The sequence below is a fragment of the Erinaceus europaeus genome, chromosome 20 (assembly GCF_950295315.1).
Source record: "Erinaceus europaeus chromosome 20, mEriEur2.1, whole genome shotgun sequence".
Lineage (NCBI taxonomy): Eukaryota > Metazoa > Chordata > Mammalia > Eulipotyphla > Erinaceidae > Erinaceus > Erinaceus europaeus.
In genome coordinates this window covers 19,887,469-19,903,499 of record NC_080181.1, presented here as the reverse complement: position 1 = coordinate 19,903,499, position 16,031 = coordinate 19,887,469, and the positions used below count along the sequence as shown (strand labels likewise).

General features: G+C 44.2%; 1 protein-coding gene across 12 annotated transcripts in view; it reads left to right on the top strand.

The window, feature by feature from the left end:
- NCAM1 (neural cell adhesion molecule 1) overlaps positions 1–16,031 on the top strand; it is a 356,688-nt gene that overhangs the window by 234,363 nt on the left and 106,294 nt on the right. The window lies entirely within an intron of this gene.

The window sequence follows — 16,031 nt, the reverse complement described above, 5'->3', positions numbered from 1 at the left end:
TTCATGTGCAGCCTGATGGGAGAGCTTTGCCTTTGAACTTGCTGACTCCTGAGCCCTCACATACCTCCCTACCCACCTTCTCTTGCTGGAGAGAAGTCTTCCTTCCTCCCTCCCAAGGGAAAAATAGAAGCAACCCTTGGGGTGGGAGGCAGAGTCAGGGATGGTTTTCTGAATCCCTGGTGTATCTTTCACTTTCAGGAAAATAGAAACAACAGGAGTGCTGCTGTGCTTTGTGGCTTCATGTTGGCTCAGCAGCCTTGAGACTCTTGTTACTATTTGGTCTTCCGCCTCTATCCCCTCCTGGTAGCTTTGACCCCTGTGGGTTTCTCTATGGAACTGATCCTTGAAGACAAAACTTTTGGAGCTGGGCTTGAGGTTATATTCTTGGAAAGTTTCAAGAGTATTATGGAAAGTGACTTGCTGGGGACAAGGTAGGTGTGTCCAGCCCTAGGCCAGAGTGCCCAGCAGGCAGTGCCCCCCTTCTTGCCATGTGGAATTTTCCACTTGATGGCTAAGCAATGAAAATCTGGAATAGAATTGAGCCAATGTTATGCCAGACCTGGTTAAGACTTAAAGGGAAAAGCTGCCAGTGTTTAGTTGCCTTAAAGTTTCACTAACAGGCAAAAATCACTGTGCACCCATGCTGGGAAGGCAAAGATTTGCAGAAGAAAGCTGACCTTGACTTCTCAGAATATATGGCCACGGTCAGATGGAGAAAATAGTGAGTCAGAGCTGGAGAGCTGTTTCCTAAGAGCAGTGCAGGTGCTATGGAAAGACACACCCTCCACTGGCATGTTCCCAGATGGCCACTGGAGGGGGCTGGAGAGCACCGTGTTGCACCCAGGGCTGCTGTAGACCTCAGCATCCAATCCAGGTGAGCGTCCAGGTGACCTCCCAATGTCAAAGGCAACAGGATTTATTCCCCACGTGGACATGACATTCATGAGACCAGCAGCCTTGGGAGCATCCAGTTTAGTCTGTACTTGGCTCTGCTACATGAGTTGATGAAGAAGGAAGGGGCAAGCCTGAGCTTGAGCCGGGAAAGGCAGCAGTGTGTGAAGCTGTCAGCGCCACCTTCACATTGCTGGGCTCCTCCCTCCCCATGACATGGTGGCCTCCAGAGGACAGGGAATGTAAACAAAGCTAGCTCTGCCCAGTTAGATTTCTTTCTGTTTGTGCATGTGCAGTTACACTGCTGACTTTTTCATCCTCTTTGTTTGAGATAGAAAGGGAGAGAATGGGGGTCGGGCGGTGGCGCAGTGGGCTAAGCACATGTGGCGCAAAACGCAAGGACTGGAGTAAGGATCCCGGTTCGAGCCCCCGGCTCCCCACCTGCAGGGGAGTCGCTTCACAGGCAGTGAAGCAGGTCTGCAGGTGTCTATCTTTCTCTCCCCCTCTCTGTCTTCCCCTCCTCTCTCCATTTCCAACAATGAACAACATCAACAATGGCAATAGTAATAACCACAACGAGGCTACAACAACAAGGGCAACAAAAGGGGAAAAAAAGGCCTCCAGGAGTGGTGGATTCATGGTGCAGGCACTGAGCCCAGCAATAACCCTGGAGGAAAAAAAAAGAAAAGAAAGGGAGAGAATGAGCCACTTCTTCTTCTAGCGTTTGCCCTTCTTCCGTAGCCAGTCAACAGCGTCAGGTTGAGCCTGATGTAAAGTTTCGAGACCTCCTTTGAATCTGGAGAGGTGGCAGTCGAATGAGCCACTGAGAAAGGGAGAGGCAGATCAGCACTCCTCCACCATTCCTGGAGCTTCTTTTGGTGCTTTGGTGCTCCTCTGTGGTTCCAGGGCTCAAACTGCCGCCTTGTGCTTGGTAAGGGAGCTCTACCAAGTGTAGCTATCAACCCCCTAGAAAGAGAATTTTAAAGTACTCTTTTAAGAGCTGAGGTCCACTATCAAATGTAGACTCCGGCCACCCCGTAGACTAGATTGCCTACGTCACTTGAGGTTCAGCCATAGGCCCTCTGCCTGTCTTTCTCACAAGCTGTGGAGACCACAAATAGTCATTTACAAGATTATAACAGATAGTCATTTACAAGACTAAGTAATGACCTGCAGTTAATTTGAAACCAAGTTTTCCAGACAAGACAGTCTCAGCTTTCCCCCAAGCACTTGGTCAGAGCTGATAGCTGGAGCCCTCCCATGCCCGACTGGACTATTGTCTGCTTGGAGCAATTCTTGTCCGTCCTGAGTGAAGAAGGTGTCCCCCCCACCTCTGCTGCCTGGGAGCTTGACTTCAGTGCAGAGAAGACCACCAGAGCTATGTTGGCTGTAAGCCTGCTCCCCTGCCTCGGTTGTTCCAAAGTATCAAAATGAAATGAGTGGATTGAGTTCCCCGCCTTCTCCCTGGGAGAGGTGATAATGATCAAGAGAAAAAAAAAAAAAAAGAAAGAAAGAAAGAAAAAGGCAGCAGCAGAGGGAGGAAGAGGAGGAGGAGCCTGGGCCTGGATCCCAGCCTTGGATGGTCCTAGTCTTCCACTTGGTTGCTAGGGGGAAGATATGGAAAAGGAATTTGCAGCTGGAGGACCCAGAACAGTCATAAAATGTGTGCAGAGAATAATGAGCCCACCACTGGGCACTGCCTAACTCAGGTGCAGCTGTGCTGTTGCAGTTTCTGGGCAGGAGCTTGCTTGACCTGGGGTATGCCATCGCAGTCAGTGCATATGATGGGTCATGCAAAATCCAAGAGCCATTCTACAGTAAGGACTGCTGCTAGTTATTCTTCTGCCTGTCATTTGCTAAAAGATAATAATGCATAACGACTTCGTTAGATAATGAGGGAACTCACAAAGCCTCAGGTGTATGAGCAGTAACTGGTCTTGGAAAAATATCTGAAACTCTGCGTCTGGTAAATAGTCATTTGATTTTTTAAAAAAATGACTTTATTCAGGAGTCGGGCAGTGGTGCAGCAGGTTAAGTGCACGTGGCACAAAGTGCAAGAACCCACGTAAGGATCCCAGTTCGAGACCCCAGCTCCCCACCTGCAGGGGGGTTGTTTCACAGGTGGTGAAACAGGTCTACTGGTTTCTGTCTTTCTCTCCCCCTCTCTCTCTTCCCCTCCTCTCTCCATTTCTCTTTGTCCTATCCAACAACGACATCAATAGCAACAATAATAATAACTACAACAATAAAACAAGGGCAACAAAAGGGAAAATAAATTAATTAATTAATATAAAAAAGCAAAGAAAGAAAAAAATGACTTTATTCTACATACTATATATAAGTTTTGGGATCATATAAGGCTACAAGGCTATACACACACACACACACACACACACATATATATTTCCACTACTTTCTAGTAATACACAAATTTAACTGGAGTTGGTGTATTGCACCAAAGTAAAAGACTCTGGGGAGGGTGGGTGGGGGAGTATAGGTCCAAAAAGGATGACAGAGGACCTAGTGGGGGTTGTACGGTTATGTGGAAAACCAAGAAATGTTATGTACAAACTATTGTATTTACTGTCGAATGTAAAACATTAATCCCCCAATAAAGAAATTTAAAAAATTACAATAGTTTGTACATGCATAACATTTTCACATATAACAGTACAACCCCCACTAGGTCCTTTGCCATCCTATTGCAGGACCTGAACCCCCCACCCCACCCCAGAGTCCTTTACTTCGGTGCAATACACCAACTCCACTCCAGATTCTGCTTAATGCTTTCTCTTCTGATCTTGTTTTTCAGCCTCTGTCTATGACTGAGATCATCCCATATCCATCTTTTTTTTTTTTGGCCTTCAGGGTTATTGCTGGGGCTGGTGCCTGTACCACAAATCCACTGCTCCCGGAGGCTATTTTCCCCCCTTTTGTTGCCCTTGTTGTTTTATCATTGTTGTGGTTATTATTATTCTTGTCATTGATGTCATTGCTGTTGGATAGGACAGAGAGAAATGGGGAGCGGAGGGGGAGAGAAAGGCACCTGCAGACCTGCTTCACCCCTTGTGAAGCGACCCCCTGCAGGTGGGGAGCCGGGGGCTCGAACCAGGATCCTTATGCTGGCCCTTGCGCTTTTTACCGTGTGTGCTTAACTTGCTATGCTACCGCCCAACCCCCCCATCCTTTTGCTTCTGACTTAATTTCACTTAACATGATTTCTTCAAGCTCCATGCAAGATGGGGTGAAGAAGGTGAATTCCCCATTTATAATAGCTAAGTAGTATTCCAAGGTGTATATATACCATAACTTACTCAACCACTCATCTGCTGTTAGACACCTGAGGTTTTTTTTATTATTTTTAAAAAGTTGTCATAATCAGACTTCCCTGGACAGACGTCCCCACCAATGTGCCTTGGAGCTCCATTTCCCCAGAGCCCTTCCCCACTAGGGAAAGAGAGAGACAGGCTGGGAGTATGGATCGACCTATCAACGCCCATGTTCAGCAGGGAAGCAATTACAGAAGCCAGACCTTCCACCTTCTGCATCCCACAATGACCTTGGGTCCATACTCCCAGAGGGTTAAAGAATAGGAGAGCTATCAGGGGAGGGCATGGGATACGGAGTTCTGGTGGTGGGAATTGTGTGAACTTGTGCCTCTTATCCTATAGTTTTGTCAATGTTTCCTTTTTTCCCCCCCGCCCCAATGTTTCCTTTTTATAAATAATTTTTTTTAAAAAGTTATCAGAAAACCCTTTACTCAGTATTCAACAAATTACCCATATGCCTCAGGTCCAAAGGTGGGAGAGTGGGTCCTGTTCTAGCATTCACACCAGGGGGAAGCAGTCTCTGCTGGGGTTCACTTCACATACTTCCAGCTCCAGGTGTGAGCGGGGTCAAACTCTTGGTACTCTGCCGTACGTTTATGAGAAGACTTTTCTAGAATTGGTTTAGTATGTCCAGTTGGCTGTGGCTTCTGAGAGTGTGCAATAGCAGGACTGTGTGTATATGTGTGCGTGTCGCACTGTTTATCTAACAGCACCTGCTAACGCCTTTGGAAAGTGTATCAATAAAGCAGACTGAGGAAACAGAATTTCGCAGTACACAGTTTTTTTTCCATATCTAAAAGGATATGGAATTGAATTCAGAATTATGTTAAGAATTGAATCGGAACAAATGCTTGTTCCAGGTAAGGCTTGATAATCAAGTTAATTCAAATCCAATTACAGAGCTGACTTTGGTGATTGTTGCCTTAGTGCAATTGTGCCTTGTACAAAATGGGTGTGTGCTTCGGGCACCCAAGTCCAGTAGTCTAGATTCTATCTGCAGGTATTCTCTTGTCCCAATGTTCACTACTCCTGCTTTTGTAAACACAAGTCTGGAATTCCAGCTCAGGGCTGTCATTCCAGGAGACAAGCTGGCCAGCTCCGCCCTGGCTGTGCCAACTTCCCTGTCCGTAGCCATCATAGCTTGCTTTTCTCTGACACTCTGTCCCATCCCACATCACACACCTTATGAGAACAGAAGGGACAGCCGTGCACGTTCCAAGGTTGGGTTCCCACCTGTGTCACTCCAGCACATAATTGTGTTTAGATTCAGTGTTGATATCCATTCCCTAGTAATTAATACTCCCCCCCCTTTGAGATGTGTCATTAAATTCACAGCTCTGTCATGCTGCTCCTGGTTTAGTCTGTACACAGTGGGGAGAAATTCTGTCTCTTACCAAAAATTACAGAGCAATTTATATCCAGTTACTTTTGTTGAGATACTGAGTTAATTATATTTAACCACAGATGATAGTGAAGTTGCACTAGCAGCATTTTTTTAATCAATGGGAAATATTTAGTGTGTGTGTGTGGTGAAGAAGCTGGAGATTCAGGTGGGGGGGGAGTTGAGGAGGGCAAGGGCCCACTCCCACATAAAAATAACTGTATGATTAAGCATACGCTTTTTAAACAGAGTTAGTATAGGACTCTAAAGATGCCTTTATAGCCTGAATTTGGAGACAGGGTAGAAATATGTTTGTGTGTCTATGAAAGAGGAGAACAAAAATATTCTCTCTGGTTTGAGTCTTTTGCCCATCTCCAGATTGCTTTGCAGAAATAACAGCCAGCCTGGGAGACTCAGGATGAGATTGACCTGGTTGATCACAACCATATACCAAAAACAGAAACAGGGGACAATTGTTTATGTGGTTTAATGGGCAGCTTGACAGACCTGCTTACCCATGTTACGATGCTAGCAGATCATTTCAGTTTGCCTTTATTGGTAGAACAATTAGGGCTGAACTCTTCCCCAGTGGAAAATCAGTGGTGCAGATTGGCTTTGCATTAATAATGCAGAGAGAGAAGCTGTTTGCTTGGAAAATGCTAGAACTTGCCATCTCTTGTCCTAATGGCATCACCACAAAAATATATTGGTTTGATTTTCCTCCATAGGAAAGCAGGTGATATATATATATATATCCACTGGCCATAATATTCCTGGTTTTCCTTTAGACCATTCGGTGTAGGATGACCTGAGTATCTCTAGGAAGACCATGGCACTGATTATGTTGCTATTTCAGAATTGAGTGAGAAGGGCAGGGGAGATGTCATAATGGTTATGCAAACAGACTCTCATGCCTGAGGCTCCTAAGTACCTGGTTCAATCCCCCCGCACCACCATAAGTCAGAGCTGAGCAGTGCTCTGGTGTTTCTCTCTGTCTCTCTCTCTCTCTGCATCTCTCTCAAAAATAAAATAAATAAAATTAAAAAAAAAATAATTGAGTGGGAAATATTTCTCACAACCTGTTTCCTTCGCTTGTTTGTTTTATTGATTGTATTTCTTTTTTCTAAGAAGAATGAACTTTCCCTGATTTCTAAGTATGTTAGTTTTAATTTGTCTCCATTCTTTTACCCTTTTAATAGAGCAAAAGCTATCTTCTTCTCTAGAAAACTCTCTCTGTATTTTTGTGGGTGCTTTTCAAAGCATTTGAGCATTTGCCATCTTGTGGGAAATTCAGAGCACATGGGTACCCGGGAGATACTCCACTGCTCTTTCTTGCAGAAGGAGGCTGAGGTCTGAACGAGGTACCCCAAATTTCAGGGCTGACTAGAGAATGGGAACCTAGACTGCATAGCAGCTCAGAGACTCTACACCTCAGTCTGTTCTTACTGAGACTTGGAACAGTTTGTTTTGGAAATTGTGTTTGTCAGATGGTGTCTCCCCATTCTTAAAGGTCAACCTACTTGGGCTTGGGAGTGGTTTTTTATTGTGATTTAAAAATGATTCACAAAATTAGATGACCTCAGAGGTATAGCTTCACACTCATATACAAGTGTGTGCAAATTCCCCACACCCACCACCGCCAAAGTTCTGTGCACACCCAGCCCCCTCCACACTCACACACTGATAATCACCACGAGACAGTTTGGTTGCTCTCTCTCTCTCTCTCTGTTTCCTTTTTTTTGGCAAGTTCATTTGATTTGGTCATTTCCCATATGAGCTAAATCATCAAGTAGTTGTCACAATAGCCAAAACACAGAAGCAACCTAACTGCCCCTCAGACAGTAATTGGATAAAGAAGTTGTGGGGCATGTATCTCATGGGACATTACTCTGCATTCAAATGATGAGACTGTGGTCTAGGGAGGTAGCATAATGGTTATGAAAAATGACTTTTATGCCTGATGTACCAAAATTTCCAGGTTCAATCCCTAGCAGCACCATAAGCCAGAGCTGAGCAGTCACTCTGGTTAAAAAAAAGTAAAACACCCATCCAAGAAGACCTGTGTACACCGATGTTCTTGGCAGCACAATCTGTAATAGCCAAAACCTGAAAACAACCCAGGTGTCCAACAACAGATGAGTGGCTGAGCAAGTTGTGGTCTATATACATAATGGAATACTACTCAGCTATCAAAAATGGTGACTTCACCATTTTCATCCCATCTTGGAAGGAAGGACCTTGAAAAATTCATGTTAAGTGAAATAAGTCAGAAACAGAAGGATGAATATGGGATGATCTTGCTCTCAGGCAGAAGTTGAAAAACAATATCAGAAGAGAAAACACAAGTAGAACCTGAACTGGAATTGGCGTATTGCTCCAAAATAAAAGACTCTGGGGTGGGTGGGTGGGGGGAGCATACAGGTCCAAAAAGGATGACAGAGGACCTAGTGGGGGTTGTATTGTTATGTGGAAAACTGAGAAATGTTATGCATGTACAAACTATTGTATTTACTGTCAAATGTAAAACATTAATTCCCCAATACTGAAACTTTAAAAAACGGCAACAAAAGGGAAAATAAATAAATACTTAAAAATTTAATTAAAAAATCACATAGAACGCATCAAAAAAAGGTAAAATAAAATCAGATGAGATTATATATCATTTGGGGCAAAATGAATGGAGGCGACTACATGAAAAGAAATAAGGAAAGAGGCCAAAGGTTCTCCCCAGTCTTACACTAGGAATGGTGTCCCTTGGTCACACATGTCCTGGTTTTCTTTAGTGATACAAGGGTACAGCATGTGGCAAAGAATGCAGCTGAAGTCTGAGCCAAAAAGTACAGGAAAATTAGAAGGTGAGAGAGGACATACTCCGCTTTACATCTTAGATGCTTCCAGGCCTCCAGCTGTAATGCATGTTTGGCCCAGTGAGATACTTCTGCTGGTAAGATTGAAGCCAGTGTCTAATATTTAACTTTAAAAGGCAAAATATAAGAAATGCATTGGCCAGAGTTAAGAGACTATAAAAAGGCATCCCCTGTTCTCACTATTTGAAAAAAATAGTCAAGAGTCAAAAATAATGTCAAGATTCATGTTGAGGAATTTGACTTGGTGGGGAGAGTGGAGGGGAAGGAAAGGGGTGATTTTTGTTGGTGGTGACTTGGTTTTGCTCTGTTTTATCTTTTTAATATTTAGTCTGTTTCATTAGGATTTATTTTTATATTTGCCTGACCTATTTTCTTGTTCAAGAAAGGCTCTAAGAAAACTAAAGGCAAATAGAGAAATCATTTTTCTTTCATACTACGTTGAGTAGACATTGGAAGTCATGATTTAGAGCTCTCTGGAGTGGGGGAAAAAATCATTAAGCTTGTCTCCTAACACTGCTGAAAGCTAACTGCCTTAATATAATTATTTATGCTGTAAGTAAGGGTCAGGTTAGCTGAGCTAATGTTGGTGTTGCACTGTGTTTGTGTTTAGAAAATTCTTCACTAGTGTCAATTGCCAGTGCAATAAATACAGAATTCAAGAGAGAAGCTGGAGAAGGGCAGAGAAAAATGAATAAATAAGAGACAGCAGCTATTTTCCTGTCTTCAGATGCCCTGCTTGATTTTCTTTATATTATTCATATGGTCCCTACTATAAGCTTGTCAGGTAGATGTTGCCTTCTTCATTTTACAGAGGAGGAGACAGACATCCAAAGAGATTAAACAGGGTTATTTTAAATATTTTTTTTTCTAAAGCATCCAGCTCTTCAGAGGCAGTATTTGCACCGAGGTCTCTCGAACTGAAGAGACCACACAGTGGTCCTCTTCCTCCCCCCACCCCCAGTTCTGTCTTCCGGGGTCAGGGGGGAAAGGGCTTCAGGAAAGAAATGTGATTTGGGATGCATCATGAAAAAGGATAATTCTTTGCCCTACAGGAATAAATCATGATTGCCTTTAAAGATCACATATGGTCCCAGTAGGTAGCCCATCTCTTCATGGACTTTCTTTGGTTTGTATATAAATCATGTCCCACCTCCCACAATAACTGTCATATGGTTCTAACCCTCCAGTACTTCAGAAGATGACCTACAGGCGAGGGTCCCTGGATTTAGTTAGTTACGGTGATCATCTTGATTACACAAAAGATATTCACGCCTAATGTTCTCAGGTCACAAGTTCAATCCCCAGCACCACCACAATGCAGAGTTGAGCAATCCTCCCCTCCCCTCTCCTACCCTCTCTCCATCTCTCCTCCCCTCCCCTCCCTGCTCCTCCCCTTCTCCTCCCCACCCCTCCCCTTTTCTCTCCTCTCCTCCCCTCCCTGCTTCTCCTCCCCTCCTTCCCCCTCCCCTCCCCTTCCTTCCTCTGCTCTTCTCTCTCTCTCTATGTGTGTGTTTATATACATATATCATCAAAATAAATAAAATATTAAAAAGATCATAGCAGAATAGAGAGTATCCTCAATACAGTAAAAGTGCTGTCCTTATTTAAAAAAAAGAGAGAGAGAGAGAGGTTTGGACACAGACATGCTAGCAGGGAGAACACCAGGTGGAGACTAGGATTTTATTGCTGCTAGCAAGGAATTGCCAGGAAAGAGTTCCTAGGAGAGAGGCCCAGAGCAGACCCTTCTCTTGCACCTTCATAAGGAGCACTCCCCCTCCCCTCAATCCCACCCCCATACCTTGATCTTAAATTTGATCAGGGATCTCTGGACTCCAGAACTGAGGCAAAGCATTTCTGCTGTATAAACCGCTTACTTAGCCTTGGCCGCACTCACAAGCCTATATAGTAGACCTATTCTCTCTTTGCCATTAGATCCATAGATATCTAAAATTTTATTGGGGGTTAAAGGTTTACAGTACAGTTGTTGACATATGGGCACAATTTCTCATCTCCCCAAGGATTCCCCATGATAGGTGTCTGCAAAACACTCTCACCCCAACTTAGATCCATTACCACCATCATGCATCAAAGCCCCCAGCACCCTCTCCACTCCCTTCCTTCTGCACCTTCTGAGAATCCTTTGCTTTGGTGCAATACACCACACCCAGTCCAAATTTCACCTTGTGGTTTCCCATGCTGTCCTTGTTTCTGAAGCTCCATCTGTAAGTGAGATAATCGTGGATTCTTTTTTCTTTTTCTTTTTTCTTTCCCCCTCCTGGATTTTTTTCTTGCCATTAGAGTCTCAGTTTCATCCCCTGATATCAGTCCAGGCTGTCTTCGGAGCTGTCTTCTCATCCATCACAGCAGCTTCTAGATGCTGCTGTCACAGCCATGTTGCCTCACATTGTCTCACGTTCTGCTAGAAGCTCCTTCCCACTACATTGCAACTAAGGGTTCTCACCTGTACTCCCAATTGCACCACCCCACAGCCTTGTCCTGTCTGTGTTCTGGAAGATTCTTTGCCAGTCCACAGCAGGCCTTAAGAGTATTCTTTGGCAGGACATCAGGCTGTTATAGCTTGAAGATTGATTTCAGTACGCTCTTTTGTCTGGGTCTTTTATTTTGCCTTATATTGTTTATTCACAGATTTTTTAGAAGATTGCACATTTTGTTTAATTACGTTGGAGACAGACTGGCATTTTAGCTGTTACAGTCGGTAGGAGAGGGGTTGATAACAACAACAAAAAAATTATGTGGAGTTTAAATTGTGTTCGGTGGAGGAAGTGGAAATGAATAAAGCTGTTTTACCATGAAAAGTAGGTATTTTGCCTTGGATCTTGAAATGGCTCCCCCCCCCACTCCCCTTAGCTGGAAATGTTCTAAGTGCTGCATTGTCTATTTTGTTTGCCTTTTACAAGTCTGACTGTTATAAAAAGGAAATTTGTATCTGTATTTGCAAATTTGAGCCTGGCAGCTGTGTTTTGAAGGCTTAATCTAGGATCGAACTGAGATGCAAATGATTTTGAAGAGGTTTTTTCTTTTTTTCCTATTCCCTTTGATGTTGTCAAGTTTTACTTTTCAGAAATACTGCTTGTGGCAGCTTCTAGCCTCCATGTAGGGTCGATTGCATTTCAGATGTTAAAGTCATGGGCAATTTCAAAGTCCTGTTCACTCCAGGAAGCAAAGGCTTCTGCTTGCAGACTCCCTTCATTGCATCAGCCTGGACAGAGTCCTCCCGCTTTTATTACATTAGCCGTGTTTTTGATTAGTTGGCCAAAAAAAAAAAAATCCTGCACAAAACCGCAAAGCTTTTTGTCTCCTGTGTCTGTCAAAATGTGCCTGATTTAATTTGAATGAAATTTTAATTAGAAAAAATCTGCCAAGATCCAACCCTGATCTGAATATTTATAACTGTGTTACGAATCTCCCTAAATTTGAGGTCTGATTTGAATTTCTTGGACCCTAGCCCTACTCGTCGTACAATAGGACGGGGCTGTGGGATAGTGAGAATCGCCCACACGGCAGGCTGGAGTGGAAATCCAGACAGGAGAGTTGCTTCTGTGCAGGTCCTTGGCTGTTTGAACAGCTGCAATGGTCCAGCGACATTCTGCAGGCTTGTGGACACTGAGTGGAACATGGTATCTGCCCATCACATGGAATAAGCGTGTTCTTAGGGACAGCGTGATATGCTGGAAAACTCTTGGGGCGGGGGGTTCATCCTTTCCTAGTTTGCAGCATTTTCTTGAATTTAGCTTGGTAGTCTCAGCTGCTTTGTCTCTGGAATAGGGGGAAATAGACTGTGTAGGACCCAGGGAAGGAATCCACTTGCCTGGGGGTCAGCAGTGCAGCCCCTGCTCTTGAACAAATGGCCACAAATCTAAAAGGTGCAGAAGAATTGGTCTCTGAACTTAAATTTCTATCCCCTCTGGCTTGTTCAATCCAGAGTTCACTTTTCCCAAATTACCTTCCCCCACCACCACTCACGTGCTCAAGGTTCACAAAAAGCAGGCATGTCACTTTTGCCAGTGAGCATGTAGTGAACCTAGCGCAGCCCGGGAAAGCCTTTCACAGGCAAGGAGGCTGTCTTGTTGGTCTGCTTCAACCTACCAGATGAGAAGTGGAAAATAAATAAGAATCCTGGCCCACCTATCCCTTTACACATCACCAGGGCAGCCAGAAAGACCCTAGTGGGGCCCGAGTCTCCCTACCCTCCACCTCCCTGCACGTCTTGTCTGATTACTGTTTCACAGTCACTGAGATTTCTCTTTCTGATCGAAGGCTCCCATTTCCCCATCAAACACCAGGAATTTCTAAGCAACCTCCATTTCACTCTGTAATGTTTATGCAAAGGAGCCTGGCTTGTGCAGAAAGGTGCTTTGCATCTGAAATAAATCTGAGCGGTTTGAGTGAAAATAGGAAGCCAGGAAAAGGAGACATGTGTGGCAGGGATTTGTTCTGCTTTATGCTAGCAACAGGTAGTGAGTGCAGTGATCCCCACTTCAGGTGGTTTTATCCTCCTAAGCCCAGAGATGTGAACAGTCCCCACCTGGCTAACTACCCCAATCAGTTGGCACAGATTTTAAAGACAATGGCAGAATGGCCCATAGGTAGTACAGTGGCCAGAGCATTGGGTTGGAAAACATGAGATCCTAAATTCAGAGGGATGCTCTGGGTTGTGCTCCTCTCCTCTCCTCTCCTCTCCCTCCCCTGCCCTCCCCTCCCCTCCTCTCCTCTCTCTCCTCTTTCCTGTCCCTCCTCTTCTTCCTCCTCCTCCTCCTCTCTCCCTCTCTCTCTCTCTTCCCCCCTTTCCTCCTCCCTCTCTCATTAATAAATAAATCATAAAATGAACAAGTAAATAAACAAAATGGCAAGCCCAGAGAGAGAGCCTACCAGGTAAGGCACATGCCTTGTGATATACCCAGCCCAGCATCAACTCCCACCACCATATGGGGGAGCTCCGTGTCTCTCCGTCTCTCTGTCTCTCAATGAAAAAGCAGTTCAGGAATGGTGAAATCACACCAAAGAGAAATAATGGCAATAAATAAACTGTAAAAATAATAAAGTCATAATAAAATTAGATCATAAATAGCGAATTTAGGAATGGGAAACTGTCCACATTCAGCTTAGTATTGTTTTTTTTTCCTTGCGCATGGCGTGAAGAAGCCAAAATCCAGTCATATTTTTACCAAAGCAAAGCAATGAGCAATGAGGTTAAATCTCAGTGACAAGAAGAAGAAAAGTGGGCTGGGGGGGGAGGGGTTCTCCATGGTGCGAGTTCAGGAGTTATGTTCACATTCACTCTTGGAACACCAAGACCATCAATAACTGTGCCTTCTTCCTCAAGCAGTGGAACCTCTGTGTCTACTGGGGAAGGCTGTGTGTGGGAGAGGGAAGGAGTACGTGGTGTTTGCATATGACCTGGGGCCCAACCGGCTTCCTCCTCATAGCTCCTACCAGGTAACAGTACCATAGCGACTAAGGTGGCTGGGTGACGCCATGTCTTCATGGGAGATCTGTGTTGCTTAGACTGATTGAAGCCTTTGAATACTAAATTTGATGTGCTGTGTTAGCCATCTGGAGACATTTTGCAATTGTTGTTAAAAGGTTGGCTGAGGTCTGTAATGCAACACGAGGAGCTGATGGAAGCTTAATGGAGTTTACCAGTTGTGCCGAGTTGTGAATGACAGCACCACAGTAACCCTTGGCCTGAGAGATGGCAGCTGTGTGCACTGTTTGAACAAATGTGTCAAGAAGGAGACTGTGAGGGGCGTGCATTTTGTAACAGTTTGGAAAGAACTTGAATGGTGCACACCAACCTTAGTTGGGAAACTTGACCCCACTAATCACATGTATGTCATTGATTTGTCCGCCATTAATGCAACTTGTAGAACGCTCTTTGGATTTAGAAGTTTTGCACAAGAGGTGTGTTGTATTTCCGTATACCATAGGTGTAATTTGATTTTAGACCTAAGGCAGATCAGAAAATCTGGAGTTAACCTCTGTTAACTAGCTTGTTGCTAAGGGAGGCAGTTATATCCCTGGAATGAACCCTTGAGCTTTGCTCTTTATCTTTGTATGGAGAAATAATATATTATCTTGGTTTTTATGCTTTGCAAACCATTTGCCATGTTGAGAAAAAAAAATCACCCATTCTTGTTACTTATCTGCACACATGTTTACATCACTATATTTAAAATCTAGTACATCTCTGCGTGGATATAAATAAGCATGTACAAAAATATGAGAAGAAAAAAGGCAAAGAATAAGGAAAACGAGAATGCTATTTAAGTAAATCGGAGGCGCAGAAGCCGGTGAGTGGGTAGAAAAGGAAATAGTGAGTAAAGCAAAGAGAATGACAAGAACGAGGGCAGTTGGTCAGACAGCCTCCTCCCCCCATGTTGGTGTTCAGCATGAAAAGCAGGACAGGATATAATCACCAGAGACTTTGACAGAAAGGCCACACAGAGCTGGGGGTCCAGAGACCACAGTGCGGTTTTCCCTTCATCGAATGTGTGGAGACCCAACCGTGGGCCAAGAATAGAGGTGGTCCTGGGGGTGCCCAGGTCAAAGGCAGGGCTGATCCTAAAGAGGTTACAGGGTAAGAAAGGGTGTCTGGGTACTCACTAGACTAATGGACGCAAAGGTGTGTAGCTAAGATACCAAGTGTTGCTCTGAATTGAATTCTGCTTTGGCTGTGCTGAAGAGTGAATGTCAGGACACAGTCAGGGTCAGAAGAGATACCAGATGTCCTCTAGCCCATCAAAGCTGTCACTGACCAAAGACAACAGAGAGAATTGTTCTGTCTTAGAAGAGAGTGGGTGGAGCCTAGTCTGACCACCATTCTGTTCTCTGCCATCTTGGGGAGTCACCTGGTATATTCTGAGGTCCTATCCCTACCCTAGAACACCCACTGGTCTGGGAAGGAGAAAACATAAAACACTCCGTAGTTTTCAAGGGAAATGGTTTGTGTAAAGATGAATTCTCTTTCTGAGTTACATCCCAAGATAGGAGACATCTGTAAATGGCCCCATTGTTTGTTTTTATTTTTTTTGTATATTTAATTTATGTGGTTTTTTTTTTCCTTCCTCTGTGGTCACTGGGATGGGGCCAGATTGAGCTTAACAAACTAAAGGCAGATACAGCAAATGCTTTCCAAATGTTTCCATTGTCTGTATATATATATAAAAAAAAAAACTTAATTTCCCAACCTGCTGAAGAAAACTTGTCTGTCAGCCTTCTTTGAGGGTTGCACCTTGGATGAAAAATTGACATGCAAAAGGTTAATTGGAACAATAGACCTGGCTTTGTAAAACTTGGATGTATAGCCCTGCTTCGTCTCTTCCAGACTTCCTAGCAGATCATCTTAAGTCTTCCAGCTTGCTGGGAGTCCCTAGCAAGAGTGCTCAGTGATCTTGTCTCCAGCATATTCTGAGGTGTGTTTCTTTGGCTGCCAGAGATTCACAGATTACATTCTTGGGCATCTCTCTTCTTGGAATGTTTGCAGTGCTGATATTTATCTCACGCCTGGGCCCGGCAGGGGTGAATTAAAGAATGTCCACTCTC